We start from the raw sequence: 25,634 nt of genomic DNA on the forward strand, positions 1-25,634 counted from the left end.
CTGCAGCAGCTTGTATACCTTTACTAAGCAGAAAGTCCTGTGTGTTCTTTGACTCTTGGTGGTATATCCCCAGACTTTTCACTTAGCTCAGAAAATGTATCCAGAGAGGCTGTGTAGGCTGTGGTGATAACTAATTGGTGGTTCTGGACTGTGTCCCAGATTTGTTACAGACTTGAGATCCATTGGTTTAATTTTTACTTTGGAGAAGTATTTTTATAGGGCAGCAACATACCACGATGACTAATAGCAGAGGGCCAGTGCATAGGAGGTGTGACTTGAATCACTGCCAGTTAGGCCTCTCTCTACTGCCTTTGGAAAGCTTTTTGTACATTTTTTCCTTTTCTCCTGACAGCTCTGGGAAATGTTGCAGCTGTATTGGGTTGAGTGAGTAGAGATAGATCAAGAAATCAATGGTTGAACTGGAAGTTTTAGTTTCTGGTGCTGGGCACATAGAGCATTGATTCTTATTTTAGGACCTAAGTACCTATTTTTGTTTAGATTTAGAGAAAGTTTAAGTTTAGAGTAGGGTTGGCCCCTTTCAAATTCTGATAAAACTCTATAGGCCTTGGACAGGGGGTGGTTTTAAAGGTGGTGATGGAATCTAATGCAAATATTAATAATTATTTTTCTGCTGCTGAAATCTGTTATTTCTGCCTTGAGCACAGTGGGTATAGCCAAAGGTTCGCTTTGTATCCTGTTAAGCTGCTCTGCATCTAATATATTAAATGTATGCAGGCTGTCATTATAGACAGCTGAGACACCTAAGACAGCTTCAAGCTTCTTGACATCAAGGAGGCTAATGAAAAAAACTCAGTTGAGAGTTCTGTGAAAGTTCACCTAGGGACTTGTTTATTGAACTAGGAGAGCCAAATTTGGTTTCTTATTATAGCCAGATGTATCTGTCCGGCTACAGACTACCTGTATGGTGACAAGGCAGTACTGAGATAATTAAGGAAAGGCCCAAAGAAAACCCCAAAGAGACACAACTAAGGTGAAAGCAGACTTTGGCTGTGAAGCTTTCTCCAAGGTATTAGCTAATGCTCTGGAAGGAGGTTCCTAGTTCTGATTTTTTTTTTTTTTTTGTGGATGGTGGACATAAAGTAGCTGTTGGATAAACAAAAATATTTATCAGTTCTAGCACTAAGGAAGCCTGATCTTGTATGTAATTGTGCCTCAGCTTAGACTGCAAGCTCTGATTGAAGCTGTGGTACCATAGTGTTATCACAGATTTGGGTTGGAAGGGGCTTTAAAGGCCGTCCTGTCCAATCCCCTTGCAGTGAGCAGGGATGTTTTCAGCTAGACCACAATGCTCAGAGCCCTGTCCAACCTGACCTCACATGTTTCCAGGGATGGGGCCTCTACCACCTCTCTGGAAAACCTGAGTCAGCATTTTGCTACCCTCATTGTAGAAAAAATTTATCCTTATCTCTAGTCTAATTCCACCTTTTAGTTTAAAACATTACCCCTTGTCCTATACCCTACTAAAAAGTCTGTCCCCATCTTTGATGTAAGCCTTTCCTACAAATACTGAAAGGCTACCACAAAGTCTCCCTGGGCCCACTTCCTGAGCTTGTTCAGGTATCCTGTCCTCCAGATGTGCCAACAGCACCACTCAGCTTGGTGTCATCTGGAAAGGATTCCAGTATGTCATGGATGAAGTTAATACAGGTCCCAGTACATCCCTCTGAGGGACACCACTGGAGCATGATGTAGGCCGGTATGTGCTGCAGAACAGAGCTTGACCCAGCCCTGTGTGAGGATATGCAGATGGACTGAGAGCTACTGAAAGTCTTGGGGATTTTTAATATCTGTTTGTGTAACAAGCTAGCTGCTCAAGCCTAGCAGTGAGGGTGAATTCTTAGATTTTGTCACAGACATGTTTCTGGGTGCTGCTGTGCCCTGAAGAATTTGGCCATGCAATTACCGATCCTGATTTGTTCCCATCAAAACCAGTTTTTTGTTTCTCTGAAATGAACATAATAAAAACAGCAGAACAGTGACCGTGGGAGTCAAGATACAGACTCTAATGATTGTTCACTGTCTCCATCTTTTTATTAAATTTTTCCGAGGCTCTTTTTTGCTGCATAAAATCCATACAAATGAAATACAAGCACAGTCAGTAAATAGTAATGAAAAGGTAAATTCGTTTTGCAAAGAAGCCAGTGCATATAAGACATCATCTGGAATAATGATGATTTTTTTCTCTTTTTTTTTGCACAGATCACAAAGCTATTACATTCTTTTAAAATTAATATCTGGCTTTTAGGCTCTGTAATGGTTTGTGTGACCTCTTCTTACCCTTTTGCTAATAAGAAAAATTATATTGTTTTTAAATAAAAGACAGACACAAGATATGATAATTGTATGGATAAGACTGATAGTTCTGTTAAATGGCATGGAATGGGAAAGTCCTTGGCTCAGTTTTCCAAATTGTGGCCACCTTTGGGGCAGGGACATGAATTTGTATCTGAGCTTCAGCAGCACTGCTCTGCAGCTTGGTGGGGAGGCACAGGGAAATCCCCCTGCCAGCTTCCCATCTCTCTTCTTAGGCCAGGCATGGTACAAGGCTGGGAACGCATCTAGACATGGCCAGGTTGGTTTGTGCATCTCTCTGGTGGGAAGGGCCTGTCTTAGACCTGGCTCACTGAAATCCAGAATTTCCAGGGGCAGCCTCTTGGGTCCTTGTGCTATGGTAGTGTGCAGTTCCCAGGCTGGACTCTGTATCCTGTTTTTTCTCACACACCAGATGAAATTCTGTGCACACAGCATGTCTTGGAGACCTCATTTGTAGGGGTTTTAATTTCAAAGAGAGCTTGAGAGCGGAATAACCTTTAACTTCTGTGGAAAGACAGACAGACATAGCCCTGAAGGCAATCTTGCCCCCAATATATTGCAGCTGTGTTAATTACCAAAGAGTGGGAACAGCCGTGCCCTCCCAGGTGTGATAAAAGAGCGAGTTAGCTGGTAGAGGGTCAGTTGGAGTCTGCAGGCCGTGCTGTGAGGAGGAAAGGAGTGGAGGTCGTGTGAGGGACAGACAGGGTTAGGTGGCTGTGTTAGAGACAGGAAGGAGCCAGCTGGAACTGCAGAAGGAAGAGAGAAGAAGGAGGGAAAGAGCTAGAGCTGTACGGAGCTGCCCATGGGAGGCTGCACAGAAAAGGTATGAGAGACTTACAGATAACAAGGTGCTAATGTTTGAAGCCTTCTTTGGTGTCAGTTGTACCTGCTTTGTCGAACTTCTGTGAATTGCTCTGTTATGTGATGGCTTGACACCATTTCACCAGTGGAATCACAGAATGGTCTGGGTTGGAAGGGACCTTTAAGATCATATTGTTCCAATCCCCCTTGCCATGGGCAGGGACACATTCCACTAGACCAGGTTGCTCAGAGCCCCATCCAGCCTAGCCCTGAACGCTTCCAGCAATGGGGCATCCATCCAGGATGAGGAATATATCTCAGGAATAAGGTTTTTAGCTATACCTTAAATACATGTCCTGTCTCAGTATTTTAAGCTTTTGATTCCAGAGTTGTCTTATGTAAAAGCAAGTTGCACAGAAGTCTAAAGGAAATTTGTTTTGAAATCTTGAGACCATCACCTGATCCAGCCATACTGCAGGAAAGAAATTTCCTTGCCAAGCAGCACCATCTGTCAGCTGATGACTGCACGAAGGTTTATTGTGTTTTGTGGTCTGGTTTTTTTGTTGGTTTGGGGAGTGAAGAGGGCTTTTGAGAGACCTGGCTGTGAGCTAGGATGAGAGCAGAGAACTTGTGCCTCTTACAGTTAAATCTTCCTTGATGATCTTGGAGTTTTCAAGTAAAGGGCATTCCCAGCAGAGCACTGCCACCCTCAGTGTGAGGCCCTGTGTCAGGCTAGGCAGGCCAAAGCATTCTACCTTTGAAGGGACTTGTTGGTATAAATCAGAGCTTTACTTGGGAGCAGCGGGTTTCTGTGAGTGCTTTGCTCATCAGGACTTTGATCTTTCTATATTTTGTGTCATGTGTTTGTTGTCACCCCATTTTTATTTTTTATTTTTATTTTTTTTAATGTTACCTGGCTCTGCAATTTCATACCTGGTTTTAGGCAAGGTTCCTGGTTTAGGAAAGGCAGAAGTTTTGTCACTGAGGGATGATGTCTGTATGTACTTTCAGCTTTGTTTGTCTCATATTGCTTGCTTGTGGGCTCTGTCTTTCCACCTCCATTCCCACACAGTAGCAAGTCACTGTCTCCTGCAATTAGTTACAAAGAAGAACGATGAGATTGGCCCTGTGTTCCTCACTTCATCCTGGGATAATGGATTAGTCTAGATGCTTGACAGCATTGCATAAAGTGAGCGTGATGGAGTGTAAGCCCATGTGGGGACAGCTCTAGCACAAAACAACCCTGGCTTGGCATACTCTAATTTCCTTCCTCATGCTTCATCTTGTGCAACGGTTCCACTTAATTATTGCACTGTGGAAGTCAGCTGCCCGGGCAGGGATTAATCCTTTCCAACAATTGCAATCAAACTTCCACTTGTGCACTCGACTCCTAATGCTGGGTTCGTGCTCAGGGAAAGGGATGGGAATTCAGAAGCATGAGCTCTTGAGAGCAGTAGAAATTTCCTCCTTGTCTTGTTCAATAATAACAGTGGCACTACTTTTTGGGGAGGGAGAGGAATAATGTTGGTTAGGAGGTTGTCAATTCCCAGGTTAGCCGCATGAAGAAACCAGTGACCAGCTGAAGTCCCAAACACACCTGTTTAGCTGGGCTGGCCTAGGGGTGGGTGACAGAGGGTATTCAGGCTTTAGGGTTGTCAAGTGCCTGGTAGGTATTAATTAAATGCTGTTTGGAATGCCTAAAAAACTTGTACTTTTAATCTTCAGGTGCCAAAATATTTTTGGAAACTGTCCTTGATATCTTGAGAAAGGTGGTGCCCAAATGTAAATCTTCAGACCTTAAGTAGTTCAGAAGTAACACGGGCTTGGTCTAGCTCTGTGAAACTAGAGATAACACAGGAATTAAGAATACACATCTGGGAAGGGCTGAAGTTATGGCAGAAATAACTTGCTGTCCAGAAAATGTAGTGCTGAAGCAAAACTGCATCCTTAGTTTGTAGTCACCTCTGTATCTTTTGGAGCTGTGCAGAGCAGTCTTTTGACCATCCCTTCATGCACCCAAGGGGCAAAATCTTTGCTCATATTCAAGCTTGATATGTTGTCCTTGGACTTTTGAATGTGTCCTGATCAGGATTCAGCTGTGCTCCCACTTTTGTCAGTACAGGGTTTTTTTACAGTGTTTCCAGGGGGCCTGGCCAGATGCACAGAGGAGGCCACGCCGGCCTGTTACCTGTTCCCAGTCTGGAAGAAAAAGAGACTTTCCCCGGGCTTGTTCATCCTAAAAGGTGAATCTCACAGAGGCGTATTTGACTCTTTAATTGGTTTAACAGGGTGTCAAAAAATTCAAAACTAGTATTCAAACTAGCCACCAATTGGTTTTGTCAGGCACGGAGGAAACTGCTAGCAGCTTCTCTTAGAAAAGTCATTTCTGTAGGTGACTTCTTCCCTCCTCACCAAATGTCAAATAATGCAAAACCAGCATAAGTAGGAAAGTTATTTTTTAAATGGCAAAAATGCTAATGTTTGGACTTAGCTTAGAAATCAATGTTAACTAATATGCAGGGAGAGTGAGGATCAACAGTGTTTGGAGCACTTGAACTCCCAGGTTTGGCTTCTCACATCTCTGGGAAGGTGTGTCAAGATTTAAAAATAGGAATGGTTTGTCACATGCTTTATGTGTAGCCTAATCATATTTCTTTCTAAGGTGCTTCAAAAAAACCCCCTGGCCAACACAAAAATGACAATATGACCAACATGAGAATAACAATATGAGAAAAAACAAACACAAAGCTCCCAAACGCACACAGCCCAAAAGCTGGAATATACTGCAACATCAAGGTTTCTATACCAGAAAAAAAAAAACACCCCAAACTAGAGGCATCCTGTTCTTGCAGAAGTTGTGCATTTCATTTTAAAACCTTCTGTAGTTGCTGCTCTGTAGTTTACCCCAAGCCCTGGCAGCATTGCCAAGTGTGACAGGAAAGTAAATGTTACATCATAATTTTTAGATAGCCAATGAAAAGATGAAGCTGTCTGTCAAAGCTGGCTCTGAGGCCAAGGGTAGAGTCCCACTGTATGGGCAGAAAGCCACTATGAGGGGGTTTTTGGCCAAAAAAGTCCTTGGGCTGTAGCCAGAAAACTGGGAAGCTCTGTTCCTACGTGGCTCCTTGAAGGGAATAATCCTGTCTGTTGTGAACAAATGATGCAGAAATTGGTCAGGATGAGCAGGACTAGGGAGGGCCAGATTTTTGTGGGTGCATGAAATTGGATCTCACGGTCTGGCAGGCACTTGCCCAGTGCCTGGATCCTGCAAGGATGTGTATACCATCACTGTCAGCACTCTCAGTGCTCCCGTGGGGCTGGGGTGGCCCTGGTAGGAACAAGAGGTTGAACTCAAAGCAGTTCATGCTACAGTAGCCTTATGTCTCCAGACAGCTATGGACCGTGCATTGCGTGCAAGAAAATTTTGGCAAACTTTTCATTTTGAATTTTCACAGGGAAGAGGAGAAAACTTCCTGAAAAGCTATGGTTTTGGTGTTGGGAAAAGCAAGCTCAGATTAGATTGGCGGCAGAGTGGAGGTGTACTACAGCCTTATGTTGGTAGCAGAATTCTGTTCTGGAGACCCAGAGCTCTTGGCTGTCATTTGAGAGGGGGAGGCATTTAATTGATGACACTTGGAAAAAATCCTTGCCTTGCAATTTCATTATTAATATTATAATTATATCATTATTATATATATGCTTCTTCAAGTGCCTTCTCCTCTTGATGTAAGATGATGAAAGGCAGGTAGGCTCTCTGTTTTCTGCAGCTTTGCCCGCCCCGTTTTTGTAAATAATGCTGAATCTGCTGTCTGAGACGTGCTGGTGAGCTCTCCACACCTGAAATTCCAGGACAGGAGGCTGCTGAAGAGCTGCTGTTTGGCACAGCTGGTCTCTGCTACGTTTGCATCCCCCTGCAAACGAGCTGTGAGGAGTTGGTGTATCACAGCACAGGCAGCTAGGTGCCAGCACCAGCTCACATTTGGTTTGCCTGACGCTCGTTTCCCCGCCAGTGCCCAGAGCAAGAGCAGCTCAGCTCCACGGGGCACTATTTGCATACTCTAACGAGTTGGGCTATAATTGGCCTTCATTGATTTTGTTTTCATTGAGCTAAAATAGAGTCAGAGCTTCTTAGGCAAGAAGAGCTGATTGATTTGTGGTAGGATTCAGGACTATTCAGTTGAAGGAATAATTAATTATGTTCTTATTTAGTAATTGTCAGGGTCTAAGTTTACTCTTACCTTTCAAGTAGACACTGCTAAATTTGCTCTCTAGACTCTGTCTCTCCTTTTAAAAGCTTGGATAAGGTGCCAACATGCAGAAGACAGTTCACAGGAAACACTCAAGTCGTTTCCTCCTCTATCCTTTCATTACCACTTCTTTTTCTCCCTGCACTATCTCCCTGCTTATCCATATGCATGACATCCTTTTTCCCGGGTCTTAATTGGTCAGCTCCATTCTCTGGCAATTTTCTTTTAAACAATTCCAAGAAAACACCTTTTTAACCAAAAGCTGGAAAACAAAGTGAAAAAATAATCGCTTACTTGAGAAAATTTGAATGGTTACCTGCTGTTAAGATTTTTATGATTTTTTTTTTTTTTGGTTCTAATTCAAGCTCTTGTCCCAAAGAAATGTTTTTTGTGTTGAACAAATACACCTGCAACGCTCAGGAGCTGGGGATGTTGACTGTGTGCTGTTTACCACCCATAAATGTGAAACACTGGGTATGTGTATGAGTGATGGTCTTGCTGAAAGTGGAAACTTGTCCCTCCTTGTACTCGTCTTAGCAAGTATCCATTTAATTACACATTAGCACTGTGTGAGCAGGCAGTGCTCTGTGGCTGAGGCCGATTTTATGAGCTGTTTCTGCAGAGTTGAAAGCAAGGTTATGATGGCCACATACAGCAAGGTTAGCATTGGCACATATGTAACAAAGATGATTTTCTCCTCTTCTTGTGCTTGCAGCATAACGTGGTGGCAACGTTTGCTGGTGGTTTTCAAGTGGTGGATCTTATTACAAATATAATGTTAAACGCTAATGAATTGAGTCCAGGCGGTTTCTGTGCTGCTGCCAGGAATGCAGTGCTCAGTAAATACCTTGCACCAAGCAAGTAAATGACAAAGGAACTCCCTGGGCAAACAACAACCAAATGCAAGGGGATCATTCTTTGTAACAAATTAGTTCTTAAATAGAAGGGTCTTCCACCAGCTTCACCGGATGAAAACTCCTGTCTCAATGAGGGCACTCAAGTGGACACAATTGCCAATAATAAGTAGGACGCAACCCCTGCATGGCCTCAAGTCCTTTGAGGTATGTGAGTTTGCAGGGGTGGGAAAACCAGAAGAGAAAATTACTGAAGAAGTAATAGGGAGAGAGGCTGATGGCTTTAAGTAAAGGGCCACAGCACCACAACTATTTTGTCTGAAACACTACATGGGCATTATTATTCAGATAGAGAAGGTTCCTCTCAGTTTGGAGATGTTCAAAGGGGTGCAGTTTACTCTGGGCAGGTTGCCTCTTTGCATGAGAGTTGATGGGAAACTAGGGAAACTGCCATGGATGACCTGCAAAGTTACTTTTCTAATGCGCTTTGCAGGAAAGAATTGAATTTGAAGGAACTTAACAAAAATGCTATGTGAGAAATCACTGTGTTAAGATTTTTTTTCCTTTATTCTCCTTTAATTTCCAAGGAAAAGCAGGAGAAACACTGATATATGCAGAAAAAAAATTACCTTCCCAGTCATCAGTTTCCTACCAAAAAAAAAAAAAAAAGTTCTGGGATTTTGGGGTTTTTTTCCGTTTTGGACAAAATGTGGTCCTTGTTTTGTTTTGGGTCTTTTGTTTGGATGGGAGATCTCTTATTTAGAAAAGGTGTAGCAGATTTCTTTGGGAAATATCATTCCTACTCATTTACTTTTCCTGGATGTGAGTGAACTTCTTTAGTCCTACTGCCTGAAAGGAGCTCTCACAGAGAGGGAGAGAACTGGAGGCAAGCTTCTTTGAAACTGACGTCTGAATGGATTTTGGATGCCATTCTGCTTCTGAAAAGTTTCCTAAACTGTGGCAAAGTCAGAGCCAGGTAATAACTACATAGGATCCAGGACACTGAGTAGCTGTGTAGGCTCACCTGGATCCTGCTGGGCTGAGCAGCCATCTCTGGACACCAAGTAAACCCCTTTCCCAAGCCCTACTCTCTCTGCAGATGTCTGAGCTGAAAACCTCTTATTTCCTTGCTTGCTGTCTCACTCTTTGGTTAAATCAGCTTTTGCCACTCCTGGATTACACATACCCACCCCTGACCACTGGTCCAGCCCCAGTGCCTGCCTTGCCCTGGCATGATGGATCCCAGACCCTCTGGGTATTTTGTGGCCTGTGCAGCAACTTCCGTGTTGGAAACAGTGCTTTGACTAGGAAACAAGGTTATGTGGGAGGCTGTGGAGTTTGGGGACTGAAAGAAAAGAGGTTCAGGGGACAAAGTGAAGCAGGACAAACAGCTGTGTGGTCTTACAGAGGGAAATCAAAGTCTGTGCAGACCAGCATGTTCCTTTGAGTTGGACACTCCCACACACCCATTACATCTTTTACGTTGTTCTCTTTTGGCAGTCGCTTTTCTCTAAATAAGGTTTTTTATTACTCTGGATGGTCTTATTTTGAGAGCTTAGAGGTCACAGGCTCCACCATTTCCATAGAGTTGTTTTTTTCTCTTTTCTACTGACCCATTTTAAGGAGCAGGGAGGCATTGAATTATCTTTTTTTCCCATGCAGAATCTTCCTCTGTAAAGCTGAGATGCTTAATCATAAAATACCTTTTTGCTAAAAAAGTGAATGAGTGCACCATAGCCCGAGACAATTAGCACCACTTTGTGTCTGAGTGCTTTCCAGTGAGGAATTAACTCACGTATGCCTCCTGGGATTTCTGTGATTTGTGCTGCCATCTTGCTATTTGTCCTGTGTCAAAGTTCACTGATCATTTCAGAGCAAGGAAGGCAGGAGCTGGGCTCTTTTGCACATGCGCTTTCTAAGCTTTCATTTGCCAGGGGCCTGAAGGCTCCTGCCTCATTCAGTTTACTGAGAGCAGCTTTTTCCACCGCATATATATCTCTTGGATTGGATTCTTATGTATTTCTGCCTTGGGACAGAGGTAACACTTAGTGCATACCAGGGCGTTTGTAAAGGTTGCCTGGTTTCGTCGAGGCTGTGAAATGAACCTGAATTCCAAGTGCTCAGTATGACTTTTTCTTGTGCTTTCACTGAAAGCACTGATTAAACACGTGTTTACAAGCCTTTTAAACTTCATGTAGTTAAGGTGCACCAGAGTTTCAAGACTTGTCATTTCTACTAGACTGATTGCCTTGGAAATTGAAGAATTTTCTCTGCTGATATGCTCAGGGTAATGAATGTTCAGCTTAAAAGAAGATGAGTATCTTGGGGGTTGTAAGGATTATTGGACTGCCTACCATGGAGCTCCAGCTATTGCATTGTGAAGATAATGAATGATTAATTGATCTCATACTTTGTACTTAACCTAATTGGTAGCAGTGCACTGGCTGCTGTAGCAGCTTAGAAGATATACCTGTTCTGAGTCAAAAATTTTTTTAAAAAGTGAAGGAGTACAGGATAAGGAGCAGAAATTGCCACCTCACTGTCCCACATAATTGTTTTGTGCAAAATAAGAGTAAAGGGAAGAGCTGGGAAAGGGGGCTACAGCAGGAATCCCCCCAGCTGGGAAGATGTGGAAATTCCCCCTGTCCTGAGAGAAGAGCTTTCATTGCATGCATTTTCCATGCTGGCTGAGACCTATTTTTATTATTTTTTTTTTTTTCCTTTCAGAAGAATGCAGAACTATGTTAAATGCCTGAAGCTTCCCTCTCACATGATACCTCTGTACCAGCCTCTATCTGGAAGGAGGCTGACCCTGGATTTCTCCTGGGTACCTGCTTCTTTACAAATGAATTTATTGCAGCAAGCTGCAGCTACAAGGGTTTGTTCCTGCTGTTGTGTTATTTCCTCTTCCAAGCATTCCTGCTCAGGTGTTCTGTGTCCTTGGTGGATTATTAAACCCCGTACACTTCTGTTTCAAGGGGCGAGCTACAGAAGCAAGTGGCTATTAAAAGCAGCAGTTGGCCACAGCAAGTCTGTGTTAGAAATGAAGTCATTCCTGTTATTCTTGCTTTTGTCTTTGTAACCAGCAAATCCCTATTTTCCGCCCCTGTTTGTGTGGGTATGTAAAATAACTTGCCAGGTCTAAAGGGAGCACTGGCAGCTGTGCAGCTCTAATCTTGTGTGCAACAAGGGAGAGTCACAATCACATTTTGTCTAACAGTCTGCCAGAAACCATCACACATTCATTTCACAAAGTGGAAGGAAAAAGCTCTGCAATTCCTTACGTAAACCCGGGAACAAGCTGTAGAGCTGCATTGTCTTCTTTCCTTCCTGATGGAACAAGAAGGGATCCTATAGTGACTTGCATCAGAATAAGATGCTGGAATAGTTTTTTTATGGGTTGTTCACCCATCCTCTGTCCAGGTGAAACTTCAGCTTGGTGGAGATGGCAATAGTAATGGTTAGAATTGTTTCTCTCATGGAAATTTCTCACTAGTTTGGAAAAAAGCTGAGGTAAACTGGTAAAATTGCACTTTAAAATGAAAACATGGACATGACATTGTGGATAAATGGTTTGATGGGTGGAGCATGAAGCTGCCAATACTTCTGCAGCAGTATTTGTGGCCAGGACACTGACTTGGGCAAAAATCCCTGGAGTGAAGAAGTACATCTTTCAGCCGGATTTTGAAAAGGACAGACATCTGTTATTAGTGGCCCCGAGATGTGAAAGTCTGTCAGTGGGAAAATAAGTCAGTTTTCTAATGTGCTGTTTGTGCTACTGCAACTTCAAAATAATTGCCAGTGTAAGAGTGGAAAGAGATGCAAATGAGTTTGTTATGGTGTGAGCAAATTGAGGTTGTGTTAATCTTGGTACGAAGAACTCGTGTGTGTTAATAATGATCAAATTGAATTGCTCATTAATAATCACCATAAGTAATATTGATCTCTACAGCACTTCCTATCCAGATGCTCAAAAATGTCTTCTGACTCTTTGAAACTCACAGCAAGACAAGGTGAGAAATTTTGTGTAGCATAGGCTGTGATGGTGGAGGGGTGGAAATGAAATCTGGGGTCATAATGATTTGAAAAAATTCAGTGAAAAAAGCTGAGTTGTCCTGAGAAGAACTAAAATTCCTTGACTTGATCTGATGCATGGATCTACATGTTCAGTGGCTCTGCTCTGGGTTACCTGCAGCTGGAGAACTGCAGCAAAACTTAGTAGCTCTGTACACTGCTTGTGCTGCTAAGGAGCAACTTCCTCTTTATGTTGACTTTGACGTGTGAGTTGCACTCAGAAGATAGCAAATACTGTATACTTCGTAGCAATAATGTGTGAAAAATCTTTTAGGTTGGTTTTCTAATTTGTTTCTACTTCAATTAGCTTTTTAAACTGCATGTCTTGTCTCATAAAATGATGAACGCTTTCCAATTTATTGAAACAGTGGTTCCATAAAGGAACAATATGCTTGAGCAGCTCTTTGTACTGATACATCATCATCAACCTTAGAAATAAGTGAGAGAGAGATAGGGCTGAGTTTGGCTCCATTGAAAACATTTGTAGATTTTATCTGGAACAGATTTTATTAAAATTGCAACAAACTTTATACAGCCCAATATACGCTTCATTAAGGGAACATTACCTTACAATTATGATTAATTAGATTAAACTTATGAAAGTGTGTTATTTGTTCAAATCAAAAGGGTGGCAGGGAAGAATGATGGATGATGAAAGAGTGTGATAAATGAAGAAAGCAGCTGAACTAAATTGAATGTGTATTCATCCGTTTTCACTTCATAACTAATGATAAATTGAGCATGTCACATTTAACAATACATGTCTGAGCTTAAGCACAGTCCCAGCCTCTGTAGTCTAATGTCTTTTGTCAGGTAGCTGCATTCAGGGGACGTGATATTTGGTTTGGAGAAATCTACGCAGTTCATTATCTATCTGTCCCTGCAGCTAAAATCACAAAAGAAGGCTCCTGCCCTCCCTTGAAACGAAATCACGGAAGTCTCAATTAGGATAGAGTTGTCTAGGAAGCAGAATCTGACTGTGAAGTGTTAATTTGACTCGAAAAGCAAGTGATGTATTGAAAATTGTGTGCTGTTGACAAGAATACATTTTGGGATAATTGCAAACTCGAACCAGCCTGTGAGGTCAGAGTCTAACTCACAGGCACTTGTGCAGTTACATGAGAAACACGCCTTTCAGCACCAGCTGAAATGTCTGAATTTGGCCTGAAAGGCTCAGGGAGCTTGTATGGGCAAAGACTGGCTGCCTTGGGATGGTTTGCAGGCTTCTCAACTTGTACCTCAGTTTTTGATGGTCAGCCTTTCCAATGGCAATCAGCAGTTCTGGTTGTATCCTTGGTAGTAGGAGATCTGAAGCAGGATGTCAGGAACAGGTGTGTACTGAGGGGAACCATCTTCATTTTGTCCCCATCAAAACAAAAAAAGGAAAACATTTTGTTCTGGGATCTTTGGTCAATATTTCATACCAAAAATGTAGTTTTTGGCTGGCTTTGTTGTTCCATTCCTGGTCCAAAATTATTCACACATGTTAGGCCTAGTGAGTAGTGACGGATTGAGCTGCTGAACCACACCAGGGATGAATTTTGAGCATGGGCTGTTTAGCATTTCCAGGAATAGTTCAGCTGTGATGCTGCAAATCCTTGTGTGCCGTAGACCAGGGAGAGAGAAAAGGTTGATGTATAGTTTTAAGGAGTAACAGGAAGCAGCTGCAGAAGAGCTGAATGCATGAAATAATAGCTGTGGTCCTCCAAAACTGAAATGGAGGGAGGTCCTGCATCTCCTAAGAACATTGGGCATAAAGGGACATCCTGTAAACAGATGAAGACTAAAACTGGGTAGCTAAGCATGGGCATAAGTGTCATGCACAGGGAAAGGGACTAGGGAAGGCACAGTCTCTTGCATTTCTCCCATTGCTTTAGTTGCTTTAAAGCAGTATCAGAGACCCCTCTTGTTCTCTGGGCTGTTCCTCAAACTCTCCTTGTCCCTCTCTTGCAATCAAGTCTCTTGACATGGCAACTGCATTCCCTGTCCCTTGCTGGAAGCACTCTGTGGAGTTTCAGTGATGTTTTTGAGCTTCTAAGTCAAAACTTTGTTCTTGTACAGTACTGCCTGTAAGACTGGATATTAAATAGATTCTGGAAAATTAAGGTCATTTAAGAAGGTTAATGATATTTAACTTTGCCAACCTCTCTAAACTTAATGACAGGAGGAAAGGGGTTTGTGTGTAAAAGTTAAGGAAACAAAATAGACTATGGAATAAAGGGAAGAAAACTGTAATGTTGAATTTTTCAACCAGTTTTAGCAATGACATTGTTCTCCCCTAGACTGGTGCCAGTGTTTTAAGTGGCTGTAGTACTGTTCAGTCCTGGCTTCATGTGTCTGAATGCTTTGTGCTTCGGTCCCAGACATCACACTTGGATGGGAGGGAAGTGAGGGAACTTCCATGAAGTTGCCTCTGCTTTTCCTTTATCTGTTTTTCAGGATCGCTCTAAAATGTTTTGTCTGTTTGACTGAGGAGTACAATTGAGCATTTCTTGGTGTGTAAAGAAGTAATTTATTTACACCTGGAACCACCATCTATAAAACCACAACCTGATTTCACTGAACTATTGAAGCCTTATTCTTTGGAAAGGCTGTGGTCCCACATGACATAGCATTGGCTCTAGCAGTGAGGTTATTAGCAGTAGGATTCTGTCTAAGTGACAGAATTTGTAGTGAAATTTAGTCTGCAGTCCAATTGGACACTTAGTGGAAAGAAAATCCAAGAATGTAATGGATGTCCTGTGAAAACTAGCAGTTTTATTTATCCCTCATGCCATGAAAGTGGTTTGGTGGGGTGTTTGGGTTTTTTTTATGTAGCAGACGCACAAAGAGCTAACTCTGTGCCTATCTCTGGATGTTATTAATAAAGTTTCTCAAGCAATAATTTATAGTTGCCACAGAGATATTTCTGACTCTGACCTGATTGATTGAGGTGGATTTTTTTGAGAAATGGTCTGTGCTGTGAAGATGTTTAAGACCCTATGACCCAGAGGTAAATGGACCATTTCAACTGTTTAAGCAATCTGAAGCTTCAGTCTCTCAATGTATGATTGTTATGGTGAGGCTAGATTTGGGTGAGAAAGGGCTTTTCTTTAAGATGTTCCCACAGGCTCTTTGGGAAGAGAACAATGCACTTGAAGCATCTCTGCATTGCCACCAATGCAACACCTTCCCTCTGAGCTCCCTCTGCTTAAGCTGCTGCATTCTTTTGTGGAAAATGGGGAGTTGAACGAGTAAGGTGGGAAGGACTCTTCTGAAGGAAAAGCTGCAGCTGGCTCAACTCCTTCGAGGAGTTCACTCTTTCCATGTGCCCCAATTTTGGGTAGTCCGGTTGGAGACTTCTTCAAAGGAGATGGCTCTGGGCACTTTCTGAGCTTCAGATTTCTGCAAGGCTCTTCAGTGTGAGCCCCTATAAAAGAGGGGCACTGGAAGTGACTCCCTTCTTTATCTTCAAAAATGTTTTTAGGCCACCCTTCCCCCATGGCTGAGTAGAAGGCTCAGAGGAGACAGGGGTGTAGGAATCATTAAAGTGAAATGTGAGTCATGTTCATTAAAAGCAAGCTAGCAGAATGTCTTATATTAGTGGCTGTGTAATGATTAGAGCTTCCTGTAATAATGATGATGGCGATTCTACTATATGAATTGAACATTCATTCTAAGTTAATTCACATCCTTTTAACTAATAAGTTATTTAAGGGAACAAGAAAAAAAAAGGAACCCTTTTTAGCTCGCAATTTCAATAGACTGATCAGAAGAATGCTGAAATAGCAATTCTTCCTCTGTGCTGGGGAGATTCAAATACTAACCTCTATCTCAGTTTTGTAGTTTTATTTATTTATTCATAATTCATTGCATCTCTGCCAAATACTAGGCCTCCCTCCCACTGGAGATTGCCCATGTCTTCACTAGCAATATGTTCCTAGTCAAAATGCTGAATAAAGACCTTTATTTTGGTGTGAAATTATTTGAAGAAAACTTCTTTTTTAGTTTTGTTATTCTGGGACATGGCAGGGAGACAAATGATTTACTGTTTCAAAATCTCCATTTTTGAGCAAGAAATCATGATCCATAAATATTTTTAATCAGGAAAAATAAAAAGGGGAAAGAATTATTTATTGCATATAGGACATAAAAAATCTGAATAACAAGATGGAAATGAGCTAAAAGATTTAGTTTAAATATTGAAGGAAAACTCTGATGGTGGCAGCCATGGCTTTGCAATAGTCTCTTGACAGGGAAGAAAAACTCAGGTTAAAGCTGTTTAAAGATAGCCTGGGAGATAGAATAACATATAAAGCCCCAGCAGAGTGGAAAATGGATACCAGAAGCTAGTTGGGCTTTTGTACTTGCAGCTTTGGTCGTTCAGAGGATCTGGACCCACTAGCAATTTGAGGACTTGAGAAGTTATGTTCCATTGATGTCAACTTCTGCACATCTGCAAATTCACCTGAGCAAGTTGACACCTTTGAGTTGGTAGCATGGGTTTTCTCATTGTTTTTCATTATGTTTGCCTTGCAATCAGAATAGGAATTTCCAAGACTAATTTTGGCATGGTTAGGTATAAAGACTTTACAGAATGCCTCAGTGTTTTAGTTGTGAGTCCTGCTTAGAAGTTACAACTGAATTCTTACTATGCTTTCCCTCCTGAACAAAGGATTACATTTATTAAAGTATGTCTTGTATTGGCATATATTTTGAGATGAAACTAGTCAAAATTTCAGCTCTCTACACTATAAAAACTTGAAGGAATCCCACATTGTGTAAACTGAGAGGTTCAAAGTTAAATTCAGATTAGTATAATCTGGATGAGCCTGGAAGATACTCAGAACTGCAAACATGTACATATGGAATAACTTGCCATAATTTAGTCTTTAGGTTGTGCTCTTGTTTCTGACACACAGTCTGATCTGCAAAACCCTCAAAGTTATCTTTTATTTGAGTTATCGTAGGTAGCTGCTTCCTTGTAAACAATTCATAATGAACATTTGGTTATTTGAGATGTAACTCAAATTGGTTTGCAGAACCAATGCTTCTCTTCGGATGCTGTAGCAGATTCTGGAGGAGAACAGCTGTGATGGGAGTCTGGCTGCTCCTGGCTCTGCCTGGGAGGGCCTGGGTGGAGGGAGCTGTCCAGCCATGTTTTCTGTATGAATCTTGCAGGGGTGATTCTTAATGTCTCTTTAGCTTTCCTTCAGATGAGAGCTTTTCTGCTTTCTGCTCCAGGACTACAAGAAAACCCTTACTGCAGTCAAAGTTGCTCTGGAATACCGGTACTGAATTCCAGCCCAGATCAGACTTGGATAATAGTTTAATAAACATGAAGTTCTAACTACCTTAGTTAAACTGGGCTGAAACACCAGCACCTTACATCTGATGCTACAGATGAACATTCTCACTTCAGGGTGCATCTAACTTGAAATTACCTCCAAAACATGGCCTTCTCTTTGTCCATATCCCTGAGAAAAAAAAAAAAAGTCAGTTGAAATTTCTCATAGGTATCACAGAATCATTTAGGTTGGTTAAGTCATCAAGTCCAACCTTTGATCACTACCATGTCAACTAAATCATGGCACCGAGTGCCACATCCAGACTTTTCTTGTACACCTCCGGGGATGGTGACTCTACCACCTCTGTGGGCAGTCCATCCCGATGTTTAATAAGCTCTTTCTGGAAAGAAATTCCTCCTGATGTCCAACCTGAACCTCCCCTGGTTCAGACTGAGGCTGTGTCCTACTCGTTGCCTAGAAGGGAGAAGAGATTGATCCTCACCTTGCTACCACCTCATTTCAGGGAGTTGTAGAGATAAAGTTCCCCCTCAGCCTCCTTTTCTCCAAGTTAAACATCCCCACCTCTCTCAGGTCCTCCTCATAGGACTTGTGCTCCAGAACCTTGATTAAAGGTAGTAAGTAAAAAAAATGCTTTCTTTGGGGTTTGAAAATACACTGCTAGTCACACGTGGGCTTATCTGGAGACAGAGGCCCTTGAAAGAGAAATATTTCTTTCCCTCTTAAAATAGCTTCTTTTTCAGCTGCTTCTCAAAACTGGGTTGTCCTCAAGCTCTGTTTCTCTTTAGCTCTCCCTGCACAACATCTAACACAGAACTAGTTCTGGTAAGGTGCTAACTTGGGTAGTTGTTGGATGTCTCTGATAATCTCAGTGGTTTGTATATGCTTGGACATGGGTCTGGAAGACATCAAATATTACACCAAAGGTTCAGCATGGTTAATAATATTGACCTGAAATCTGCCAGATTTTTATGAATCTGTTGGTGAGTGGTAGAGGTCTAAATTCTGCTGGATGAAATAAGAGGTCTAGCAGCTCACTGTGCAGTTTTATGCTTATTGGTAGGCCTAACTGTTCTAATTTCAAGCCATATTTCTTCCCTCAGAAGAGTTTCTGTGCTTTCATCACCTTCACTGGTGCCACTTTCCAAACAGAATTGTGTACCATGCTATAAACATTGAAGGATGCTGGCTGTTCTAACCCAAAACATACAGGAAGTTGAATATGTGGCAAGGCCCACTGTGCTCTGCCTAGTGCTTGCATGTTGCAATGGAATTCAGCTGGATGTTAGGAAGTGAATCAATAGTCAGAATGATAATGGTCAAAAAGGATGTTCACAGACAATAATTACTGATCTTCTGGCTTTATTTTTTTGCCATCTAATATAATGTTCTGATGAAGTTATAGTTTAATTAACTTCATCTTAACAGTATCCAAAAGCCTACACTTTGCAGGAATCAGTCACGCCCTGTCATCTGTCAACACTGATGTTACCACTGCTCTTGTTTGCTGTAATCTTCCTGTGTTGACTGTGAAAATTGCATCTGGCTTTAATATGAAATTCATGAAGATCTCTGCTCTTGAGCAACTGTCAAAACAGCTTCTTATACTTCAACCTGAAAATTCACATATTTACATTTAGCTTTGTGGAGAACCACTGGGAAAAAAAAAAGATTTTCTCCTCCCTCTCACTTTCCTCCTTCAACTGCCTTTCCAAGTGCTCTCCTTTACTTTCTCCTCCCTTTCATAACCTCATCTAGATACCTATTAGCTCTCTGTTTCAATAACACTGCTCTGGCTTCCATGAAAGTGCTTTTTAATGTAGGAGATGTACTTCAGCCATAACACCAGGGTCACTTTCTGAGTAACATTTTATGGGATTGATTAAACTTTAACACCATAACTGTTGACTTTATAGGCCAAGAAAGAGACACTGAGTGCTAAGCTCTGGATAATTTGTGCTTCACAATTTTTTAAAATCAGATAGAGATAAGGTTTAATGTGTTTGATGAAGCAACCCTTTATTTTTTTCTACAGTGTGTCCTATTTTAAAAGACCCACAACATTTAACACAAAGCCTTTAACACTAATGAAATAAAGTTATAGTAAATAACCATATACATGTAGAAAAAGTTATTTAGCTCCATGGGAAGAATATGAGAAGATTTAATTTGCTTTTTCCTTGGCTCCAAATGTGAACACCTCATATTTTTGTTATTGCTAGCAAGTGGATGAATGGTTGCTCTTGGCTGAGGGTTGATGTTGCAGAAACATGCTGTTCCTTCTCGCTGCAGGTTCTCCCCTTGCAGTGACATTGGTGGGACAGAAAACAATGGTGGTTTGCTAAATAAACAGAAAACCCTCAGCTCTCCTTAAATCTCTTCTTGCAGTGTGTGCAGTGGTTGGTGCAGAGAAATTGCTGGACAGTGGTGCCCCTCAATGTGTTCCAAGAAGGAAGAGAAGTACAAAGGAGTGCTTGATGGATAATGTGGCTGCAGGTACAGTTCCCAGGCTGGTTTAGTCTCACATGACTTTATGCAGGCCACCGGTAATCCCCCGATCACCTTACCTGCTCAGTGGCTAACAGAGCACTTATCTGCCAGGGTTTCCCTGTACTTCTCTGCCTGTGGGAAACTCCTCTGGCTGGAGCTGACACACTGCTCCTAATTACTGTTCATAATTAATGGTATGTCTGCCCATCCAAAGGGAAGAACAGTTGTACTTTCTTGTGGAGCCTGAAGAGTTAAATCTAATGCGTGATTGACCTTGGATGTGGGAGCACTCAGGGGTTCAGTTTCACCCTGGCTGAGAAACTTGGATGCAGATTCCCTGGAGGCCCTGGGGACACACCCAGGCTGCAGTTTATGGAACTGGGCCTTCCCTGAACATTTTTACTCTGTCGGAGCAAACTAGTGCGGGGATGTGGGTTAATGCTCTATTATGAGCATGAACTTCCACTGGGGTTTCTGAACCTCAGATAACAAATGGTAGTTAAGAGCTCACCACAAATCCCTAAAAGTATTCAGCCTGTATTATGGTGAAACCCAGTTGTTTTCAAGGTGACAGAGACCTCCTCAGTTGGAAAGGATGGTTTGGTGTGGCCAGGGAGTGCAGCTATGGCCCAGCATCAGCAGATTTCCTGATGAAGTCACAGTAAGATTGCTATTTTAGAAAATCAATAGCATGGTTAATTGTCTTGTCCTAACATTTCTTGGGAAGGGTAACTGTGCAGCTTAAAAAGAGCCAAAATTTAAAAGCCTTGTGGCTTACTATTTCAGTTGAAACATTTTTAAATTGAAACCCAAGTCACACTTGTAGTGCTAACTTTCATAAAAGGGTTCACATATTTGAACACCTCTTGAGACTCAAAGGATTCATGTGGTGGGTTCTGTCTCTCCTCTGAATGCAGAAGACATTTAGCCTCCTAGAAAGACCCACAGAGCTGCTGGGAGAAGCTGGAGAGCTCAAGGTGGGTTATTGCCAAGGAAGGAAGGAAGGTCAATGTCTCCACTAGCCATTCACAGGATGCTCCTCTGTCTGGGCTGTTGCCAGTAGGACTGACCAACATCTGTCTTAGTGCCCCTCTTTGGGGACGAGGGGTGTTGGTAAGGGGCAGGGGTAGCACCAAGTGTACGGCAGCTCTCTGGAGCTGCTTGAAACTGCTAATTGATCAAAAGCACAATTACACTGTTGAGGAGGATTGGATATTACAGGTGATGCATAAGAGGAAGAGGCAGCCTCTGGCTCAGGAGATCCCTGAAACACTGATTGCTGGAAACTGGGAATAATACCCAGGAGAACAAATGCTTTGCCTTGTTCTTTGCAGGTTCCTGGGGAGTCTGCCACTTGTGGCTGGCAGAGACAGGTCCAGTACAAAATGGTCCTTGAGTCTGTTCTTAGTGCTCATAAAACCCAGTTCTTACCTTAAAAATAAAGTATGGTTTTCATAAACTTTCAGGCAGGTCCATAGTACACAAAGCAAAGATCGTGTTTCTTCTGCTTTTTTCCTTTGGATAGGCTGAATCTAGGAAAGTTCAGATTGCTTGTGGAAACTGAGAGGGGCCTTGGTCAGATGTCATTTTCTTTCCACGCTGATGAGTCAACCTGTATTTTTTCCTTAAGTCAAAAGTATTTCTTATATGATTTCTCACTAGCTGTTGCCTTCTCTCTCTCAATCCATACAAGGTTTGTTACTTGCAATTCCCCTTCAGTATTTTCTTTGCTCTTGAGTCTCGTGTCCTTCAGCATGTGCCACTTTAGCTGATCGCTGAAGTCTCAAGAGGGTCTGGCAGGCACTGTTGCTGTTTTCCAATCTTGCCAACTGTAATATTTCTTCCAGGCAAGGTCCCTCATAATTCAGGAGAGGTCAGTCAGGACCGAGGAGCTGAACCTGTCCTTTACAATGAATCAGCAGTAGGATTGAAAGAATTTATGCAAACCATCAAAATTATTTTGTTGTTTCCCGTACTGGGGAATGGTCTGACAGCATCGTTGAGTTTTTTCTGTTCTGCAGCAAACAGTAAAAAGGGCAGGATCCATTAAAGGTCAGCCCAGGCCTCCTTCATCCTAGATGTGGCCCTTGAGTCAGCCACCCTACTGCGCAGGAAACACAAGAATAGAGTTAAAAGCATGTAACAATTTATCACAAACTTGTTTGTTCTTCATTGGAGTCTCTTGCCACCACTAAGCTGCTGACAGCCCTGTATCTCACTGAGGGAATTTAGTTTTTCTTTAAGACCATATTTAATTCCATTCTCAGACAAAAATAATAGATGGGGGAGTTTGTCTCTTACTGTGTGTTTGGCATTTTTTAGAGACTCAGAAAAGAGAGGGAGGTATTTTTCTTATAGTGAGCTGTACTTTCAGAATTAGGTAGTGTAAAAAAAAAAAAAATCCATCTCCCTTCTGTGGTGTTTTATTGAAATTCAAGCTGTTCCAGACTTGGCAGATTATATTTTGGCATCACTTAACTTCTTGAAGGATTTGAGATCTGACTTCTGGTCCAAGCCTGAATTTTTGTTTTGGGCACTCATGTGGGGTGCATCATAAGAGAGAGACACACAAAACAGAGAGGATTTGAACCCTCAGAGAGAGCTTGTCTCCCCAGAGACACTATGGGAAGAAACCTCAATTCAGTGGTTAAAGGTACAATGCTAAAACTGATCAATAAAATCAGTCTGTAAACAAAAAGATAAAACTTGCAATGTGTATGCTTCAGTCTGCCTGGAACCAAATCTTCTCTGGTGGGGAAGCTCTTCCTTCAGTGCTGTGTTTCATCTAGTATTTTACTGCCTATATGCCTTTGGAAAAAGTCTGGTCTTAAAGGCTAAGATACCTTCTAATTCTCATTCCAGAATACTTTTGATCTGCAGACTGTTAAATTAATATGCTTTAGACACAGAGTCGGCACAATTTTGCTGAGAATTTGAACGTAGGCACATTGAGATTTGGCTCTCAGAGATTTTGAAAGGTTTTCTGTACATAATATCCTACTCTAAACAGAGTTTCTTTTACCCTAAAAGACGTGAAAGTAGCTCAGAAATGGGAATTGGACCCACTGCAGCTTGCCACTGTCTTTGGGCTGTGGAGCCTGTATAATTCAGTTCCAGTTCCAAAAGGTGCAGATGTGTTTGGTTCTTTGTTTCAGCCACTTCTTTACCAAGGAAAAATATCTTTTATCCATGTAAGCATCTAAATAGTCTAAAATCTGGGATGTGCTCTCTTTGCTCAGGTGAAAGGCACCCCAGTTCCTGAGCAGTCCTTGACTTGTCTGTGCTTCCAGAGCAAGGTGCTACCTGAACAATCTGATACAGTGGCACGTGAGCAACACAGAGTGAAGTGTTAAACTCACACAGCAAGTTTTTGCATGCTTCTCTCCCTTGAGCACGCTGCCAAAGCAGACATTAATCAGCTTTACTCTAGGAGTTAGAACAGAAACCTGCTTGTAAATTACGACCATTACATTTCCGGCTTAAATTTCCCTACTCCTTTAAGCTAATGTTTTAAAAGACTAACCCTGCCACTCTGGCAGGTGCCACGTCTTGCCTCTATATCCATTTGGCTCTCTCTCTCTCTCTTTTTTTTTTTTTTTTTAAGTTGAAGAATTACATTATCTCTGTGAAATAACTTTCCTTCTTTAGTTGTTCCGTTTGATTCAAGGATTTTTGATTAAGCGTTCAGGGGTTATGAATAAATAAGAACCAGCAGCCCAGTAATTGGTATATCATTACTCCCTAGTAGCACATTTAATCCTCAGCTTCGCTGCACCACATAACCTTTTCCTTCAGCCCTCCTCCTCCTCAATATTGCTTACAAAAAAAAAAAAAAAAGGTGGTGAGGGGAGGGAGAAAAAGCCATGTCACTGCAAGCTTCGCAAGTTACCATTAAAATGAATACTTTTTAATTTCTCCGGATGAGATGGAGCCCTGTGCTCTGGGACAATGCTGATGGATGACATTTTAATGCAGCTGAAATGTTATTTTTACTGAACCAGGGAAAACTATAAATTTTGCTTCATTGCCACTGATGGCTCTATGCATAAAACTATGGTGGCGCCCATTGCCCATGAATAATCACCTCAGCATGGCAGATGTTACTTCGCAGGGAAAGCAATTCTTATGCTGAAGAATTGTGGAAAGATTAATTGTCTACAGCTGTTTCATGGCCCACAGCAATCTTGATACATTTATGATAAGTTTAAGAGCTCACTAGAGGCAGCTCCTATTCCCTGTTGTGAGAGAGGGAGGAGGGGGAGCTGAATGGCTTTATTTTGACACCTGGATCCATAGAATCTGTCAGCTCCATTACAGCCTTCATAGAAAGCCGGCTGTTGGCAGGTTTGGGATGATTGTGAGTGGGCTAAGATGCAGGAATTATCTAGACATAGATAAAGAAAAGGAGACTGAGAAGAATTATTCAAATTTGTGCAAATGAATTACTTCCATTTTTCCTCCCTCTGCCAAGTGGAAATTGAACGTAACCCGCTCTGACCTTTCTCTATTAAGTGCTGCAAATTGCAGTAAATGCATAGTTCTGAGTGCCCTAATGAGACAAAGCTCTAGCAATGCCTCATTAATAAGGAAAGTTTGACCTTGCTGGTCAGCCCTTCATTCGATATTGAAAAGAAATAGGAAAAAAGAAGAGATGACCCGCTGTAAATTTTGAACAATACCTTTGATTTAGTTTGTATATACTCCCAAGCAGACACTTCACAACCTTTTTTTTGCCTTCCATTTTTACTGTACAAGTCAAGAAGAGGTATTTACTTACTAGGTTCCTCTGTAAATTCATGAGGACAGTGGTGATTTGTGACTGGAACGCACACAGGTGATCTGATGAAGCTTTTTCAAACGTGTTTTTAGTATCCTTGTATTGATGAAAGAATGTTGATACTCTCCTTTCTGTACAGGTTTGCTTTCCTTTTTCCCTCAGCCCCTGTCCATTACCACTGTATCTGAGTGTCAGTGTGTATTCAGCCATTACTTGAAAAGAATATGGCCAGGAAATCATGGTCTAACCTTAAATACAGCTGCTGGAGCAGGAAGTGCCTCTGAGAAGGTGATGGGAGATGTTTGCTCCCCACCCTGACAGAGCAGCTCTCTCTGACAGCTGAGATAGCATCTAAAGGGCCCAACACTTGAGTCACTGATAAATGCCAATAATCCAGTCTCAAGGGATTTATTAGAAAATCCCAAACCTGTAAATGCATGCATATTAAGGAGAAAAAATACTGAACAAAGCTAAAAATTGGGAGAGAAATATGGAAGTCAGTAAATAGATCTATGGAAGATGAACGGTTATAATCTGTAATGCTCTATGGTCAGTCTCACTTTTAGAAATCATAAGGGGGCAAATATTGCAGGCATTGACAAAGTATATTTCCCTTTCAAATGACTGGTACATGATACACCTCTGTTTTTTTCATGGTTAGAGAGTCTAGTTGATGTTTGTTTATGTTCTTTGTATTTGTATATACCTGTGTTGTTATATATTGACATAATTTTAGTTATAGAGACAATATTTTTATTTATTATTTGTTATA

The 25,634-nt window shown here is 41.8% G+C and overlaps 1 long non-coding RNA gene across 4 annotated transcripts in view; it reads left to right on the plus strand.

Annotated features, from left to right (window-relative positions):
- Window positions 1-2,853: 2,853 nt before the first annotated feature.
- LOC136290706 (uncharacterized) overlaps window positions 2,854-25,634 on the plus strand; it is a 41,438-nt gene continuing 18,657 nt past the window's right edge. For all 4 annotated transcript variants that reach the window (XR_010721325.1, XR_010721323.1, XR_010721324.1 and 1 more), the window contains exons 1-2: window positions 2,854-3,157; window positions 19,984-20,091. This is a non-coding gene — a long non-coding RNA (uncharacterized lncRNA). The remainder of the gene's footprint in view (window positions 3,158-19,983; window positions 20,092-25,634) is intronic.

Source organism: Chamaea fasciata, unplaced genomic scaffold (genome assembly GCF_029207755.1).
Source record: "Chamaea fasciata isolate MVZ Bird 193981 ecotype frontalis unplaced genomic scaffold, bChaFas1.0.hap1 SCAF_6, whole genome shotgun sequence".
NCBI lineage: Eukaryota > Metazoa > Chordata > Aves > Passeriformes > Sylviidae > Chamaea > Chamaea fasciata.